The 17,909-nt window shown below is 32.1% G+C and overlaps 1 protein-coding gene across 4 annotated transcripts in view; it reads left to right on the forward strand.

Moving 5' to 3' along the window:
* The first annotated feature begins 1,143 nt into the window (after positions 1–1,143).
* LOC139513082 (uncharacterized) overlaps positions 1,144–17,909 on the forward strand; it is a 68,562-nt gene continuing 51,796 nt past the window's right edge. For all 4 annotated transcript variants that reach the window (XM_071301238.1, XM_071301239.1, XM_071301241.1 and 1 more), the window contains exons 1-3: positions 1,144–1,210; positions 5,483–5,594; positions 8,198–8,314. The gene's annotated coding sequence lies outside the window, so the exon portion shown is untranslated. The remainder of the gene's footprint in view (positions 1,211–5,482; positions 5,595–8,197; positions 8,315–17,909) is intronic.

The following is a 17,909-nucleotide window of genomic DNA, read 5'->3' on the forward strand; positions in this document are numbered from 1 at the left end:
AATTGCATGTGTAAAAACTGTTCTTATCCAACATAACTTTCTTGAAATTTCCCTGTCTGAAGTTAGTGTGTAGACATTTACCAGATTTTACCAGAGTATAATCATCTGCACAATTCAGTGTACATGCAGGGACCATTAATTTACAAAATACTAAATCATTAACAAAAAAGGTTATATTGTTTGTTTCTGAAATTGATAAATAAGTTAGATCATGCGACTCTGATAGTTATAGAGTTCGGGCTGGGTACAATGATAGTTTGATCTTTCTTAAAACGCACGGAAGGGTTCACATTTTTCAAAATATGTTTAAACGGAATTCCTTTAATTTTGTTTTTAAATCGAAATGCAATTTTATATCAGCAACTGGATCAGTACACTGGCTGTAAAGTGCCGGTCAAATTTTCAGTTGCGGTAATAATTGATATTGAATTATTATTTTTGTTGAAAGTTATTCTACCGCTTTAAAACATTATAAGTATCATGCCAATATTGGGGAATGCATATTTTTGAGAGTTTTTACTTCGTATGATCCGTAAGAATCACTAATGGGAGGTAAATGTATTCATAGATTTTGATCAATGTAGGAAAAAGGTTACAAACCAGTTAAGAAACAATGACAATTTTTGTACAATGTTTATAGTATTTTTTTCTTTTGTCTATTTTAAAGTTATGCGGAACTTGCAATGGTAAGTAAATAACTTTTTATTTAAGAAAATAAAATAATTAAGGTTTAGTAATAACTAATAAATTAATATAACAAACTCTATCTAGACTCTTTTGTTGATACAACCAGAGACATATATTGCAGATGTATTATATGTGTCTGCTTCCATTAATTTTTTTTACAATGAATTGATGAAGATAAGTAACAATTTGAATTCACATTCATTTTTTTTTTAATTATTAATATTCAATGATGTTTATGAGATTTAGCAACCGGTGCAAATGATATTGTCATGTAAAATAAAACATTTGATAATTTGTAATCATTTATTTTGTCCAAACCTTTGTCTGGGTTGTTGTTAAAAGCGGTAAGTCGGCCCGAGTTGACTCAATATAATCATTGACAGCCCGAGTTGTCTTCATAAACTCGGTCCGACTTTTCTCCGGGCCGAGTTAACCCACATTCCCGGAAGTTGAAATATACTCTCGAAACAAATTATTCGGAATCACGCTGTAAATGGCGTCAAAACAAAAAAATATTTGCTAGGTAATGTTCACACAATGACAACCTTATTAGGCAATATTGATGAATGCCAACCACAAAGCAATGATGCAAGGAAATGATGACATTCAAAGACATGAATTTGATCAAAATTTATTTAATGTCATGAAATTTTAAATGTAAACAGCCATATTTTTTCCACTGCTGGTAGTCTAGATAATCATAATTGACGTCTGTTGAGGGTATCTTTTCAATTATAAAAGCTCCCTCATTGACATAGAAAACGTCAAATCTGAATCTGGGTAACTGGTTAATTAAAACAAATCCTATTCCCAGGAAAACATTACTTTTGTGCCCTTTGCCTATGGCTGAGATGTCAGTCATACTCCTCAATCTTAAGGCCTGTTGGCACGAAGTGTTCCAATGTGCAGTTTTCCTTTCTGGTGCGTTTTTTCTCAACATATTTTCATCTCTGTGCTTTTAGTTGGTATGGGCTGGTCAAGATTGGGATTGAGGAACAGCATTGACAGAACAGGCAGATTTAATACTGCTGTTCCTCAATTCCAAATCTTAACCAGCCCATATATGTAATGTGCCACTGTTTGTAGTTTGGCTTTTGTCTCTTCTGTGTTCTTGCAGTCCAGTCTCGTTAGCATAGTAGCTAAATTCAGGTTTCTGACCCCTACCTCTTTGGATATATTTGGTGTAACATATCTGCTCGTTCGTTCTCATAGCAGGGACACTCCAGAAGGAAATGGTGAGGCATTTCAGGTGCTCCACAGTTGCACGACTCTATGGCGTTGGTTTGGCCTACTCTGTTCTTGTAGTAGTTGAGTTCTGTATAGCCAGTTCTTAGTTGGGCGAATATACTGAAATGTCTTTTAGTATATTGTACTTACATAGCTCTTAGGTCCTTGTGAAATTCTGATTCAAAGGTCAATATTTAGTTTGACTCAACTGGTCTCTTTGTGATATCTTGTTTTTACTTAGTCATTTATTGTTGGTACTGTAGTTTTTCTCAGTAATGTCACACAATTGCACCTAAACAATTAAACCTAAAGTATATAAATTTAGGTACAGGATTAGAATTCCTCAGGGCTTAGTGATTCTCGGAATCTCCCTAAACTATTATATTCACTGTTCTCTCTTTCTTTGCTGGTGCTTGCATTTTGTAAGTCTGGAGATCTATTGGAAATGTTATGTATCTCCAGCTGTCTTTTCACTTCTTCTCGTTCCAGATGGTGCAAACTGAAACTTGGTGGCAATTTAGAACGTTTTGAAATAGGAAAAATCTGTCGCTATATGTTGTGTAAATAGAAAAAAATTATTGCAAGGATCTTAGAGCTACCATTGGGCAGCTTACTGTACATGTACATTGTACATGATTTGCAGCATACATGATTTTTATGTTTTTGAATCTTTCTAAAGAATTTTTATTGTACTTTTGCAATAAAAACACTAATTTAACTAATTTATTGAAAATTTATAAAGACACAAAACAATTCATGATCATTCATTGTTTTTTTTTCCCAGAAAAATTTGTTATCACTATTACCGTTCATGAGTCATGCCGTTTTTAAGCATACAAATTGCTGAATTTTTCGGTTCTGTTCTCTAACCTAGTTTTCAACAACCAAATGTTATGAAACTTGTATACCTTATGCTTAAATTCCAAAACTGCCTTAAAAATACACGAATCCTGCTTTTGTACATAATGCTTTATACATGTACAAGTGTATGTTTTTACAAGCAGTGGATAAGTTGTCCATAGATATTCTCCATTTATTTAAACCTAAAGTGGTTACATTTAATTAAAAGTAATTTCATTCCTGTATCATCTAATCAGAAGCATTTCAAGATTCTATTTTGAGTACCATCTTAGGATAAATGTAAAATGTAAACAAATAAATAGTTTGCACTCATTATTAAAGTCATATTAAAAAATGGAGTTATCTGCCTTTGTTCAGTAATTGAACTAATATCTTGATCCAGTATCTCCAATTCATAGTGCTGAAATATATGCAATGTTCAATTTAAAGTTAAGGATGTACTTAGGTGACTCAATTTTATAATATGTGTCAAATGTTTGGACTCCTTGGAGTTTTTCCATACGATACAAGGTAAAATATTTTGCCCCATAACACATATTTATCTTTCAACATAAGACTTTAATGCTCATAAAATGTCATTTGACAAAATTTAAGATGATTCTTGATTTTCTTTCTTTTGATTTAAGACCCAATAATACCTATGCAAATATACATTAGAAAGGCTCCCCTTTCTCACCACGAAATTTTAGGTAAAATTTTTTTTTGTAACTGTTAGAAAAAGTCTAAATTAAACTACGGTAATTTCAAATCCTGTGCGGTCGTTTGCTGTATTTTATCGGAAGAAACTGTTTTCCATCATCTAACAGAAGATGAAACTGCTGTTAATGATTCTAAACCGTTTCATGATTGTTAAAATAGGTTTAATTCACTTAAAAACAATTTAGAAACTTGTGTATTTTTAAACAGGAAATTTAAAAAGCATGTGTAAAAGAAATTAACCGGTTAGAGTCGAAAACCGTACATAAGGCCAAAAAAAAATATATGTCTGTTTCCTGTTTCCAAACCGACCCTGACTCAAAGCCCCCTACCCTAGATCTTTTGATTCAATTCCGGAAAAAAATCGTTTCCGGTCCGATCTAGATCCGTATTTCACTATACCCAAACAATCAAAATGGCTGCTCCCAGCACAAATGTGATACAATTAAGGTTTAAAAAATGTCGACACTGGGAGGATTATTCAATTAAAGCTTCTTTAAAGAGTTAAATGATTTTAGGGTACAGAACCCTAACCAAACATGACATTTAACCATCTGCAAGTCTGACAGGAAGTGCAAAACAAAAAAAAATCCTGACCTACCGACCCTGATTTTTTTGCCTTGGCAGCAGGAAACAGACATATATTTTTGTTTGGCCTAACAGATATCACTATAATACGACTTTGAAAATAAAACAGTTCCATCCTTTTGTAAAACAGTCTGTAATATATCTATCACATTAATGTTTGAAGTGTCTTAAGCTAATACAAACCATATTAGTCAGTATGAAACACCAAAACAGAACGAACAATAACCGATTATGTTTTGTAGTAAACAAATTCTAAGCTGGTTTACGGTTGTCTTTTTCACTATGTTTGTATCGTTTCAATCAAGCAGATACCAGTTTAATTCAACCAATGCATTGAAAAGAAACAAGAAATTTGTAATGAAAGGTTTAGTTTTTATATTTATCAGTATTAATTTAATATTGATTAGAAATAAGTTATTAACATGGATGAGTTAAAATTATTAGTTTGAAAAATGTTAAGAGCGCCCTCTACAATATCTATAACAAAGATGGCGGAATGTAAACAAACCACCTTGCCAGGGAAATTGAATTTTTTTCTTATTTCTTGCTTATTGTACTCTATAGTCTGCATCCAGTCTGGAAGGTCCAATTTTAGAGAATAAAACCGCAGACTATACAAGTCTTTCTACAGTAAGGTAAAAGTTTGAGTCAGACTTTTCCCGCCATATTTCATAAATTGAATATCTCTAAAAAGGAGCTCCATGACATATCAATATTTCTAGCTTATTTTGATCCTTAACTAATACCCTTCCAGCTTATAGTATCAATTTTGAATCCTTGATTTATTTTATGTTCCATTAGATCACCTAAGTTCGTCCTTAACTGTAGTGTTAGGCATTTATCAACTTAAAATTATTTTATTATTGGTTACTGACCATATAAAACTTTAAAAAAAAAAAAAACAGATTCTAAGAAATTTTTTATCAGTTTAGAAAACGTTGAACCAGAATATGCAATCTAATTAAAATTAAATCCTTATATTCCATTCTAATATATCGCTCCTTGAATTGCCTCCGTTCTGATATGCGCGACATGTCATTAAGAAAATTCAAGGATTTGATTTTAATTAGATTGCAGGAATATGAAAAAAGCACAAATTATGTACCAACAAAGTGCTTTTCTGGATTTTCATTCATTTGAAATCCTGGAAACAAAATTGAAAGCAGATCTAGAGGTTGTATAAATACTTGAGGTGCTTTTATGACAAAAAGGGACCTAACAGAATAGCAAAAAAACAATCATATCAATTTTGAATTAAAAAAAAACATGATGATGAAATATATAATATACGTCCAATTGTTTTTTTCCTTTTCCAGGAATAATTATGAGATGATTCCTATTTATTTTAAACTGTAACCTTAAATATTACTATATGATTCATTCATAAAATCTATATTTATAATAATTTCTTGTATCTTTTCAGATTGGTGTGAAGCATACAAAAAATAAGGATAGAGACAGTTTTAACCAAATCACATTTGTATATAACAAAATTGTCAACCATTAGATCAACCGGATAGCAAATCCTTGTCTAGGTATAATTACATAATATCTATTTTTCATTATACTTTTTATTATACCCCCGCTTTAAAAAAGGGGGGGGGGGTATACTGTTTTACCTCTGTCTGTCCTTCCGTCAGTCAGTCCGTCCGTCCCATGAATATTTTTCGTCGCATTTTTCTCAGGAACTACAATACAAGGATTTCTGAAATTTGGTTTCAGGGTTTATCTAAGTCAGTTATACCGTGTGATGCGTTTTCAGATTGATCACTTGACAACTTCCTGTTTACCGAACACTTGTATGATTTAACACATGATAGCCAAGTTGAAAATTTTCGTCACATTTTTCTCAGGAACTACAATACAAGGATTTCTGAAATTTGGTTTCAGGATTTATATAAGTCAGCTATACCGTGTGATGCGTTTTCAGATTCATCACTTGACAACTTCCTGTTTACCGAACACTTGCATATTTTTACACTATTAATATTATCCACTTGCGGCGGGGGTATCATCAGTGAGCAGTAGCTCGCAGTTTCACTTGTTATTTTTTCATCGGATGCCCGTGAGGCCATACCTGTGTGTTGTTGGCTCTTGCCACAGACATTTCTACCCACATAACTTGCGTTTTTGAATGATAACCTAACTCAAAATAACATTCCTTTTGGCTTGATTATGATATATATTAATTTCATCAATTAATATTTATATTCAAAGAACAAAGGTAAATTATATGAAAATGTTTTGTCGTAAGAAATATATATATCAATATCAATAACAAGTCAAGAATACTGTAAACTTGTGTAATCGACTGCAGAAGAATATTTCAAGAATGGTATGTGGGAAAATATGAATGCCTATTCAAACCCAATCTATTAGAAAAATCGAAATACTACAGAAGAGTGTCCACCATGCACTGGCACTGCACTATTATTAGAAGAATATACACATGGATAAAAATTATATATGCATGTAACTTTTATATATACAAATATTAATATAATATATAATAACAAACCAGTGTATACTGATTTGTATAACTACAATGTTATTACTGTGAGGATGAATTCTCTGTTAATTATTCATCACAAACTTGTCTCAGAAAAAATATTTCTTTGTACCTTAACCTCACTTTCAGTTTCAGGTATAGAGGTGTGATTTTTTTCTGTCACAAGTGTTTGTTACCATCTACAAGAACTTGTGGTCATCCGATGCTCAGTACTTTGACTTGGTGTTCATCTTTTTTTGTCATTTTTGTTGATCAACTAGTTTGCAGCCAATGTAAATTAAATCTTGTATTTAAATGAATTATTATTTGAAGAACAATGTACTGCTATTTTCCACATAAAAAAAATGAAACCTTTACCAGTGTTCTCCCCAGGATTTTTGGATAGCACCAGGGTAACGCGTGACGAAATGAATTTTACAATATTTTGTGTCACGTTGCGTCGCTTATTTTTTTCTTGTTAGTTTTTGTCATTACCTTTTTGCCTTTGTTTTGTTAACTGTGGTACTGTGTTGTATGGACTTAGGGTCAGAAAATTATTGGTAGAAAAAGTAAATCAATAAACAGTTTGTATACTTTAATATCTTTGAAGAATAAATAAAAGAAAGCACAATTAGTCTTTAAACTAAAGTCACTTCTTATATTTTGATCAAGCCATTTTGTCCTGATACTTGTAGTTACACTACACATTCCCCATGTTAGATTTAACCATAACAATTAACTTTGAACAAGATTAAATTTTGATACAGAACCTTCAGTAGATTAAAAACTATTTTCCATAGTTTTAGACCTGATTCTTTCATACAACAACAAATTATTTTTATAGTTAATACTTTGTTCCAGACATGAAGAGTACTTATATAAATATATCTATCCACTAGTTCATACTTAGCTATAGTCCTGTTTTGGATTATATTACATACATATCAATAATGGAAAAATCTACTAATTTAATATATTATGTCTGTGCATCAATGAAAGTATGATTCTCAAAAATAATTTTCAAAACATTTTTGTTGGTATGTTCTAAGAAAGTTTTTATCCTCAATGTAACATTCTAATATAATTTTGCATTCAATTTGTGATTTATTTTTATTTTCAATGACAAATTATATTTGAGGAGCATTTATTTGTGATAAGCAAAATCAGGGGAAGTAACTTCACAATTAATTTCCAACAGGCAAATTATTTTGACTCAAGACTGGCGTAATAGAGTTCATTAATAAATGTCTGCTTGTCCCTCACAAGTCTGTTATTAAAATTATGATCTCTTAATTAATTAAAACACAAAAAAATCATGTACATCGATTAAATCCAATCATCAAGGTTAACCTCAAAAGGTAAATCGATCACGTGGTGTAAACAATCTACCTGTCAGATCTGGATTAAACTGGTTAGAACTGGTCAATTTTCATGTAAAATTTTAAACCTCACGGAAAGTTAAACAAGTCGTCTCAAACTTTACCGATTTACGATTTTTTTACCAAAAACTTTAGCACCACGGAGAAAAATTATACATCGCGGCAAGAACGATACCACCGCGGTAGAAAATTATACATCGCGGGCCCCTGGTCCTTTAAGGGCCTGGGGAGAACACTGCCTTTACATGCTCAATTATATTCATATATTCAGATCCAATTGGTAGTAAGAGGATAGCTATACTGCGCAAACAGTGACAAGTTATTAAATGGACTTCCAGATTTGAGTTCTTTCACCAGCGGCGCAGATGAAGATTGAAAAAAGTCAAATGTAAGATACATGTAATAAGACAATTGAACATAATTCAGTAACTTTTTCAGTGACAATTTAGAAAGCAATATATTTGTAGAAAGAACAATCGCCACAACAATGATACATAACAATAATATCCGAATGTACACAAGAAATTAAACTCAAGAAAAAAGTCATATTTTTATACATGTTCACTGATTTTCTTAAATTTAAGTCAGTATTTCTATTTTTAACCTGATTTTTGTGACAAAAATGTCGGTTATTGATTTGGGGATGTACGGCGGACGGCCGGTCGGTCGGTCGGCGGGCGGCAATCAAATGTTGTCCGTGCATTTACTCATGAACTGTTCTACCAAAGCTTCCCAAATTTTAATATGTTGTTACTGATGACAAAATGAAGTCAAGTTCAATACTGACGATTTTGACTTTTACCGTCAGGAGTTATGGTTCTTGAAAGATTGTAAAATGGCATTTCCATTCACGTTGTTACATTTACTCATGAACCATTCAATCTAAGCTTTTCAAATTTTTGTTTTGGTCGTATATTGGTATCACGTTGTCATCGTCCGAAGATGGATGGTTTCCAGATAATAACTTTAGTATAAGTGAATAGAAATCAAAAAGATTTTAACATAAGGTTTATATCCACTAAAGGAAGGTTGGGATTGATTTTGAGGGTTTTGGTCCCAACAGTTTAGGAACGAGGGGTCCAAAAGGGGTCAAAATAATTATTTTTTTAGTTTTAGAGACAATAACTGGTGTGTAAGTGTATGGATCTTTCTGAAATTGTACCACAAGGTCCCATTTCAATAAAGAAAGGTTTGGATTGATTTTGGGGGTTGTGGCCCAACTGTTTAGGAATTAGGGGCCAAAAAAGGGCCAAAAACAATACTTTTCTAATCCTTTGTATAAACTAGAACACACCCGTGATATCGCGGGTCTGCGACTGAATTAAAGTATATAACTATGCGCAAGCCTTATTTTAGTATTAGTATTGTGATCTGATAAAGTTATGCCGATTATAAGATACACAGTTTTCTTTGCTTTCAAATCTATCTGTTTGAACCCGTCGAACTGGAACTTATCAATTATTGGTAATATTAATTATTTGGAAAACAAAAGGTCCTGGAATGGAGTATTTTTGAATCAACAGCATTGTCCTATATTAGTTATAAATAAAGTTGATTTCTTTGATTCGCTGTTTTATGTCATGCCCGCTAACAAATTGAAAACTGTACCTATACCAAGGCTTCCAAAAAAAATTTGAGCCAGCCGAACATTTTATATCTGATCCCGATTTTAATCCCTTAGTCACAAAAGGCAATTATGGTAATCAGATGGCCATTCCAATGATAATGACATTAGATTAAAAAACGATTTAAAACTTTACTTGGATATGAATTTGATTTTTGGATGTAAACTGTTAAATTGGCAGTGAATCATTCAAAATGTGCACATCAGCCTGCTCATATCTACCATAGTCTCTTTATTTGTGCAAAAAGACATGTCAAAAACTTTTCGTTTTTAAAATCACGTTTTTCTAAAACCGGATGTTGACTTGACAAAGGTAAAACATGGACCATAAACGGATACGTAAAATCCGTGTACGTTACAAAGCATGACTGAGTGAAGAAGCTCTTTCCACGTTATTTCTTCAACAAAATACTTAAAATGAACGTTTAGATACAGGTATCAATGATAATTTTAGCATTTTGAAAAAATAAAGGATGCATAATTAAATTTCCCACCTTTGCACATACGCACACGTGTTCGAGTTCATTCAAAATTAGTTCTGACGATTTTTCATTAAAACCTTTTAAAATTTTTCATCAAATCATGTAGACAAACTAGTTTGTTATAATTTTAATCTTTTGGACTAAATCAATGAGCTACAAACGGCTGAAATGTAAGAAAAAAAATTGTGAATAGACCGATCAATTTATACGATGTCCGATACTGAACATAATTTACCTGTCACCTGAACAGGTAGATATCACCTGTCCAACAACTAATTAGCCTTGATTAAAATTAGAAAGTATTGAAGTAGGGGTTGTTTTGATAGTAATTAATCATCATGTCACTTTTATGACCGGAAATTTGTGGATGTTAAAGGCAAAAGGTTAGGTTTAAAAGATCGTGAAATATGTTCAAATGACCGAAAAAGCAGTGAAAACTAAAATGTATATGACCGTTTCATGCTTTGCCCAGCCGGACTTTTACCCGACATTACACAAATGTCCGGAATATATGACCGTTTTGGAAGCCCTGACCTATACCCCTTATTTTTAGTCCAGATTTTTAGTATTCGTATTGTTATCTTAGAAAGTCTTACTGATTAAAATACTACAATAGGTAACAATTTGACAATTTAATAGTATCAACCCTGTGATTATGACCCGTGTATATAGTATATAAATCCTGAATACACCGTTTGGTGGTGCGCCTGTCAGATGCGGAACGTACAGATAAGGTAATCGACCTCGACCCGACACTTCTTAATTATTGGCAATATTAATTACGTGGAAAACAAAAGGGCCTGGAGTGGTGTAATTTTTAATCTACACCTTTGTACTATATTAGTTATATATATATAAAGTTGAATTCTTTGATTTGTCGTTTTTACGTGATGACGGCTGACAAATTGGACCTCATTATTTTAGTATTATAGATTGCTTATTTCTTGACCAATTTCAATGAGGTTTTATTCTTGAATTCTTGGGGTTTTTAACTATGCTGAATCTTACAGTGTATTAAGTTTTTGAAATTTGGTACCCGTTTTTAAATTGGTTCACATGAGGTCCAAAGGGTCCAAAATTAAATATTGTTTGATTTCATCAAAAATTGAATTCTTCAGAATTTTTGATATGCCGAATCTAACTGTGTATTTAGATTTTTAAAGGAATAGGTCCGGTAAGGACTCATTTTGGCCTCAAATTTCAGTTTCATCTGACGAAAGATTTTGACCACTTTTTAAACACTTAAGTGTCTATTTCACTTGATTCAATTAGTTAATGTGAAAGATTTTAACTGATTTAGTCATTAAAAACGATCCGATTCAAGCTCAAATATGAAAAATCTACCAAATATGCTGAAAATTGTCACTTTACAGATGTTTTTTGTCAAAAATGAAAGTGGCCGCATCTGTGTTCATCCACAACCTTTATATATGTTATGCATTATCATAAAATACAACTTACATTTCAATATTAAGGATGAACACGAATGCGGCCACTTTCGTTTTACACGGAAACCGTCTAAAATTTACCTGAAATGCTAGAATTTTGAAGATTTCAGTAATTTAGCATGACTTAATGGTGCTACAACCCGATATATGTGCATTGTATGGTCAAAAACAGCCAATATTTATGTAGCAGAAGCATTCAACTGTCCAATAAATAACTAAAAGTTTACATTTTAACAATTTTATTAAACTGTTATATTTTGGGGCCAAAAAGGGGTCTTACCGGACCTTCTCCTTTGGGTCCTGTTTTCAAATTGGTCTACATTGAGATCCAAAATTTATTTAGTTTTTGGATATTGGACCATAATAGGTAAATTTAATTTTTTTAAGTTCATTAGACCACATGCATTCTGTCTCAGAAACCTATGCTGTGTCAACTATTTAATCACAATCTAAATCAGAGCAGTATCAAGCTTGAATGTTGTGTCCATACTTGCCCCAACTGTTCAGGGTTTGACCTCTGCTGTCTTATAAAGCTGCGCCCTGCTGAGCATCTGGTTCTCGTTTCCACACAATAACTTATGTTTAAGTGTATAGATCTCTCTGAAATTTTAATACATGGTTCCATACTTCAAAGGAAAGGCTGGGATTGAGTCCTGGGGCTGGGGTTATTGCTCCAAGGGGGGTTTCAATAAGTGGGGGGGGGGATTTTTTGTTTACAATTTTTTTAAGGGATTTATATTTTTTTTCAAAATTTTTCCAATTTCAAATTTTTGAAAAGTTTCAAGATGAAATCTTCAATTGTGCAATAGATTTGTAAGATCTTTGACCACATTTATACCTATATTATGTCAAAAATTGGATCACAATCCAAAATGAAAAGTATCAAGCTTAAATATTGTGTCCAAATTTGCCCCAACTGTTCAGGGTTCGACCTCTGCGGTCGTATCAGGCTGCGCTCAGCAAAGCATTTTATTATCCTGATTTTGTCTTCCTGGAAAATGAACTTTATTGTGAAAACTGAACAAAAAGTATGATACGTGAAAACTATGACTTTTACAGCAGAGTTTATGATTTCATTTAGCGTGTAATACACATGAAAGTTGGAGGTGAAATCCAGGCATTGTCTGATGAGGAGAAAATTCTGATCAACCTGAAACAAAATTAACAAGACAGACAAAGTCAAATAATGATGTTTCTTTTGAAATCGTGATTTTTAATTGCCACTATTATTATTTATTACGCAAAATTTGAAAATTGCAACCGTCAGTGAAAACCTGGTTCCAAATGTAAAGTAAAATTATAAACCCTGACTTACAGAAACAAGGGGAAGTGGTGGTTATTGTATCCACAACAATTGAAAAAATGGCCTCAAGGGTCATTCAACTTAAATTTTAAAAAACTTGGTAAAATAACATCATTGTGCATCTCATTTGCTAAATTTTTGTTTTGAATACCATTAAATTCATCTTGCATATGAATTTAAAAGATTTTTCAGAATGAAATGTACATTAGAATTGCTTCAGAAGTTTTTAAATAGAAATATATATAGCAGAGGGGGTATTAACTCATTTTGATATTTGATCATAAATATTAGCTTTTACATGTGAAAATGCAGTCTAATTTTTAGGGTCATAATTAGAACTTTTTGACCCTACTCATTCCTTCTTAAGATTACATAAGCACTTAAATGGTTAAAATTACCTGGAAATATGGCTTTTGGCGATATTGAATCTTTTAGACATAGTTCATAACCCTTCAGGCAATAAATAAACAGGAAGACAGATTATGAAAGAGGTAAAGGACCTAGTATTACATGTTTTTCAAATGAAGTATTAACTCCAGATATAAACAAAATTATTTATAATAAGGACACCTGTGTCAACTCTCCTAATATAAGAGGCAGCAAATGATTGAAACAACACATACAAATCTTTTGTTGAATACCTTTTATTGTTTTGCCTGCTGATTATCAAAAAGTTATAATCTCAATATCATTAATACACTCATATGCGTCTTAGCTTAGCGAAAGGTAGTGCGACGTAATCAGTCAAACAAACTTTATTAGATTAACTCTCTAAGGAACGATCGTTTCCATTGGTCAATTCAAATCTTTGACCTCTCACCTTCGAAAATAGAACACACATACTATTACGTTGAATGGACTGATTAATATTCACGTATCTGGTCAAGGTCGTTTAAAGCTTCCATTGACATATTCTCATACATGATTCCAATCACAATTCTAGCTTTTATAAATGTGCATGTGAAATTCATTGGTTTTATAGTTTTCTGCAATTGGTAGTAAAGTTTAAACTTTAAAATCTAAATATTCAATTTAAATGTCTCCTCTAGATCAAGGGACGACATTAAAAGTTCAATGTAGGAACATTTTTCTCCTTTTATCATACGCTTATAGCTACATTTTTGTACTGTGTGTATGTTTTATAGCATGAAAATAATAAAAGAGGAATGTCGGTGCAACCCCTGATTAATGATTGTAATGGATCAGTATTATGAGATACTTATTATAAGTGACTATGACATTGTTAGGATTATAAACTATCGTCAGTATGAAAGAAATTAAAAGTGGTTCATATACTCATCAGTATAAAAGCGGCACATGTATTTTATTTTATCCTTATATTTCTCATCATGCCGGGTACAAGATAATTGAGTTGCTGCATGCAAAGAACTTAGAATATTACTTAAAACAAACTATCAGTATAATATTTCGACCCCACTATTTGAAGTTAATAAAACATTTATTTATTTATTTTGACCAAAGTTTTGTAAACTATACAAATCATTGTTTTTACGTTCGTAGTAACATAGTAAATTCCATTGTCGGTCACCTGTGTCAATTCACGTGCACACTTATTACATTGTTGTTGTATTTAAATCTTTCGGCCAATAAAATGAGACGTAACAAGTTGTTTGTTTGTGATACGCCAGAATGTTATCAATGAACTATCAAACGCTAAAGTCGACTGCATTTCAGTATAATTTTCTACCTAAGGATTTACATTGAGGAAGTTCATGATGACACCTTATTGGCAAGTCATCGTCACATGTCCTTGACCTCGATTTCAGAATAACATGGTCAGGTTAAGTTTTCAGGATAATTTTTTGTGTAGTCATGATGAATTGATATAATTTGGTGTATAACTGCAATGATGAAATAACATACACAACTTGTCTGGCTTGTTTTAAAATTTCCAGGACAAATAGATATATTCTAACTACTTGACTTGTTAAATATACTAGTAAATCAATACAAACTAACAGAAAGTATGGGGTGCTCATCTACCTGGTAGAGGACATTAAAATCAGACTTGATGTCATTTTGTGTTTTTATAGTAACAACACAAAGTGGTTTTGGTCAAATAGTTTGACCCTTGTCTGTCATTCTGTTATTTCGTCTGATTTTGCAACAAAGAGTTATACAGACTTTTTTATGCCCCACTGCAGCAGAGGTTTAGTTTTACCCTTTCCTGTCTGTATGTACTTCCTTTTGGTTTCAGTTCTTTTAATTCAGTTTGCCTCTACCAAATGTTATAAAACTTATACACAATGCTTATTACCACATATATCACAGATCAAGTTTGATTTGGAAGGGATCACTATTACTTTTCAAGAGTTATGCCTCTTTACAAATGGAAAAGTTGCTTCATGGTTTAATTGGTTATAGTTAAGTTTTTGTGTTTTGTTTATTTTTCTAATACTGTTTGTAATAGGTCTACTATATTTGGTGTATGTTATGATTGGAAGGTGTACATGTTAATCTGGCAGGTGTCATATGACCTTGACCTCATTTTTATGGTTCAGTGGTAAGTTTTTATGTTTCGGTTTGTTGTTTTTATACTGTATGCAAAAGGTCAACTACATTTGATGTATGAAAATATTTTACAATATACATGTCAGTTTGGCATGTTTTACTTGACTGTGACCTCATTTTTACAGTTCATTGCTCAATGTTAAAAAAGTTATTTTGTCTGTTTTTGTAATACTATTAGAAATAGGATAACTGTATTTGGTGTATGGATCGATTTTAAGGTGTATATTTGACTCTGGAAATTATCATCCGACCATGACCTCATTTTCATGGTTCATTGGTCAATCTTAAGTTTTCCTGGTTAAGTTTGTTTCTTAGTTACTATATATGCAAAATGTCAACTATGTTTAAATCATATTATGATTGTAAGATGTACATGGCAGAGGATCGAAATTATGTAAAAGAGTCATATTAAATTTATGGAAAATGGAGCCTCGTAAGCCCTCTCATAGGTACAGTTCTTGCCAGATTTTTATAAAACTTATATGTGGTGGACAATGGCCTTTTTTTTTTTTAAAGTTATGCCCCTTGGCAATATTAAATTTATGGGAAATGACCTGTTTAGCGCCCTCAGAGGTACAATTCTTGACAGATTGTTAAAAACTTGTACAATAGGTTGATATCTGTAATATACATAAATATCAGAAATGTCTCAGAGGCGGACGATCACATTTTTGATACGACCGCAAAAATTGAACAGTGGCGTCGTCGTCGTCCGAAAACATTTGGTTTTCCCACTCTAACTTTAATAAAAGAACATAGAAATCTATGAAATTTAAACACAAGGCCTATGACCATAAAAGGAAGGTTGGGATTGATTTTGGGTATATTGGTCCCAACAGTTTAGGAAATAGGGGCCAAAAAGGGCCCAGATAAGCATTTTTCTAGGGTTTTCACACAATAACTTTAGTATTAAGTAAACAGAAATCTATGAAATTTAAACATAAGTTCTATGACCACAAAAGAAAGATTGGGATTGATTTTGAGAGTTTTAGTCCCAACAGTCTAGGAATTAGGTGCCAAAACAGGTCCTAAATAAACATTTTTCTTGGTTTTTGCACAATAACTTTACTATAAGTTAATAGAAATCTATGAAATTTTAACACAAGGTTTATGACCACAAAAGGAAGGTTTGGATTGATTTTGGGAGTTTCGGTCCCAACGAATTAGGGTCCAAAAGGGTCCAAAATTAAACTTTGTTTGATTTCATCTAAAAATGTATTATTGGAGTTCTTTGATATGCCAAATCTAACCGTGTATTCAGATTCTTAATTTTTGGTCCTGTTTTCAAATTGGTCTACATTACTTAAGGTCCAAAAGGTCCAAAATTAAACTTAGCTTGATTTTAACAAAAATTGAATTCTAGGGGTTCTTTGATATGCTGAATCTAAACATGTACTTGGATTTATGATTATCGGCCCAGTTTTCAAGTTGGTCCAAATTGGGGTCCAAAATGATTATATTAAGTATTGTGCAATAGCAAGAAATTTTCAATTGCACAGTATTCAGCAATAGCAAGAAATCTTCAATTGCACAGTATTGTGCAATAGCAAGTATTTTCAATTGCACAGTATTGCGCAATAGCAAGAAATATCTATTTGCACAATAGCAAGAAATTTTCAATTGCACAGTTTTGCGCAATAGCAAGAAATATTCATTCAATTGCATAGTATTGTCCCTTTTTCAAATTGTTTACATTAAGGTCAGAAGGGTCAAAAATCAAACTTTGTTTGATTTCAACAAAAATTGAATATATGGGGTTCTTCAATATGCTGAATCTAACCATGAATTTAGATTTTTATACGCCCGTCGTCTTTTAGACGGGACGTATTATGGTATACTGTTGTCCGTCCTTCCGTCCGTCTGTCTGTCCGTCCGTCTGTCCGTCGTCCACACTTTGGACAATAACTCAAAAACACTTTCACCAATTTCCATGAAACCTAAGTGAATTGTTTATATCTATTGACGTAAGCTCCCTTTCGTTTTTTATAAATTTCAGATTTTAAGTTTTGGATTTATGGGGCTTTATTCATAAAAAAGGGGGATTTTCAACACTTAGGACAATAACTCAAAAAGGCTTTCACCAATGTCCATGAAACTTTGGTGAATTGTTTATATCTATTGATGTAAAATTTCAGATTTTACATTTCCATGTTATGAATTTTTATGCTTAAAAAAGGGGGGATTTTCCAATTTTGGGACAATAACTAACACTTTCACAAAATTTTATGCAACTTTGATAAATTGTTTATATCTATTGACATAAGCTCCCTTTCCATTTTTATAAATTTTAGATTTTACGTTTTCTTAAGTAATGAATTTTTATACTTAAAAAAAAGGGGGATTTTATGAAACTTTGGTGAATATATTAATGTAACATCCCTTTTGATTTGTATATATATATTTCTAGTTGATCATATAAATTCATTTAAAGCGTAAAAGACAAGTTAAAAGAGCAACGGGCGTATCATGCGCTAAAGCGCAGCCCTTTATTAATATTTGGGCCTGGTTATCAAATTGGTCCACATTGAGGTCTATAGGGTCTAAAATTGAACATTATTTGATTTAATCAAAAATTGATTTTTTGGGGTTCTATG

This window comes from Mytilus edulis, chromosome 2, assembly GCF_963676685.1.
Source record: "Mytilus edulis chromosome 2, xbMytEdul2.2, whole genome shotgun sequence".
Taxonomy (NCBI): domain Eukaryota; kingdom Metazoa; phylum Mollusca; class Bivalvia; order Mytilida; family Mytilidae; genus Mytilus; species Mytilus edulis.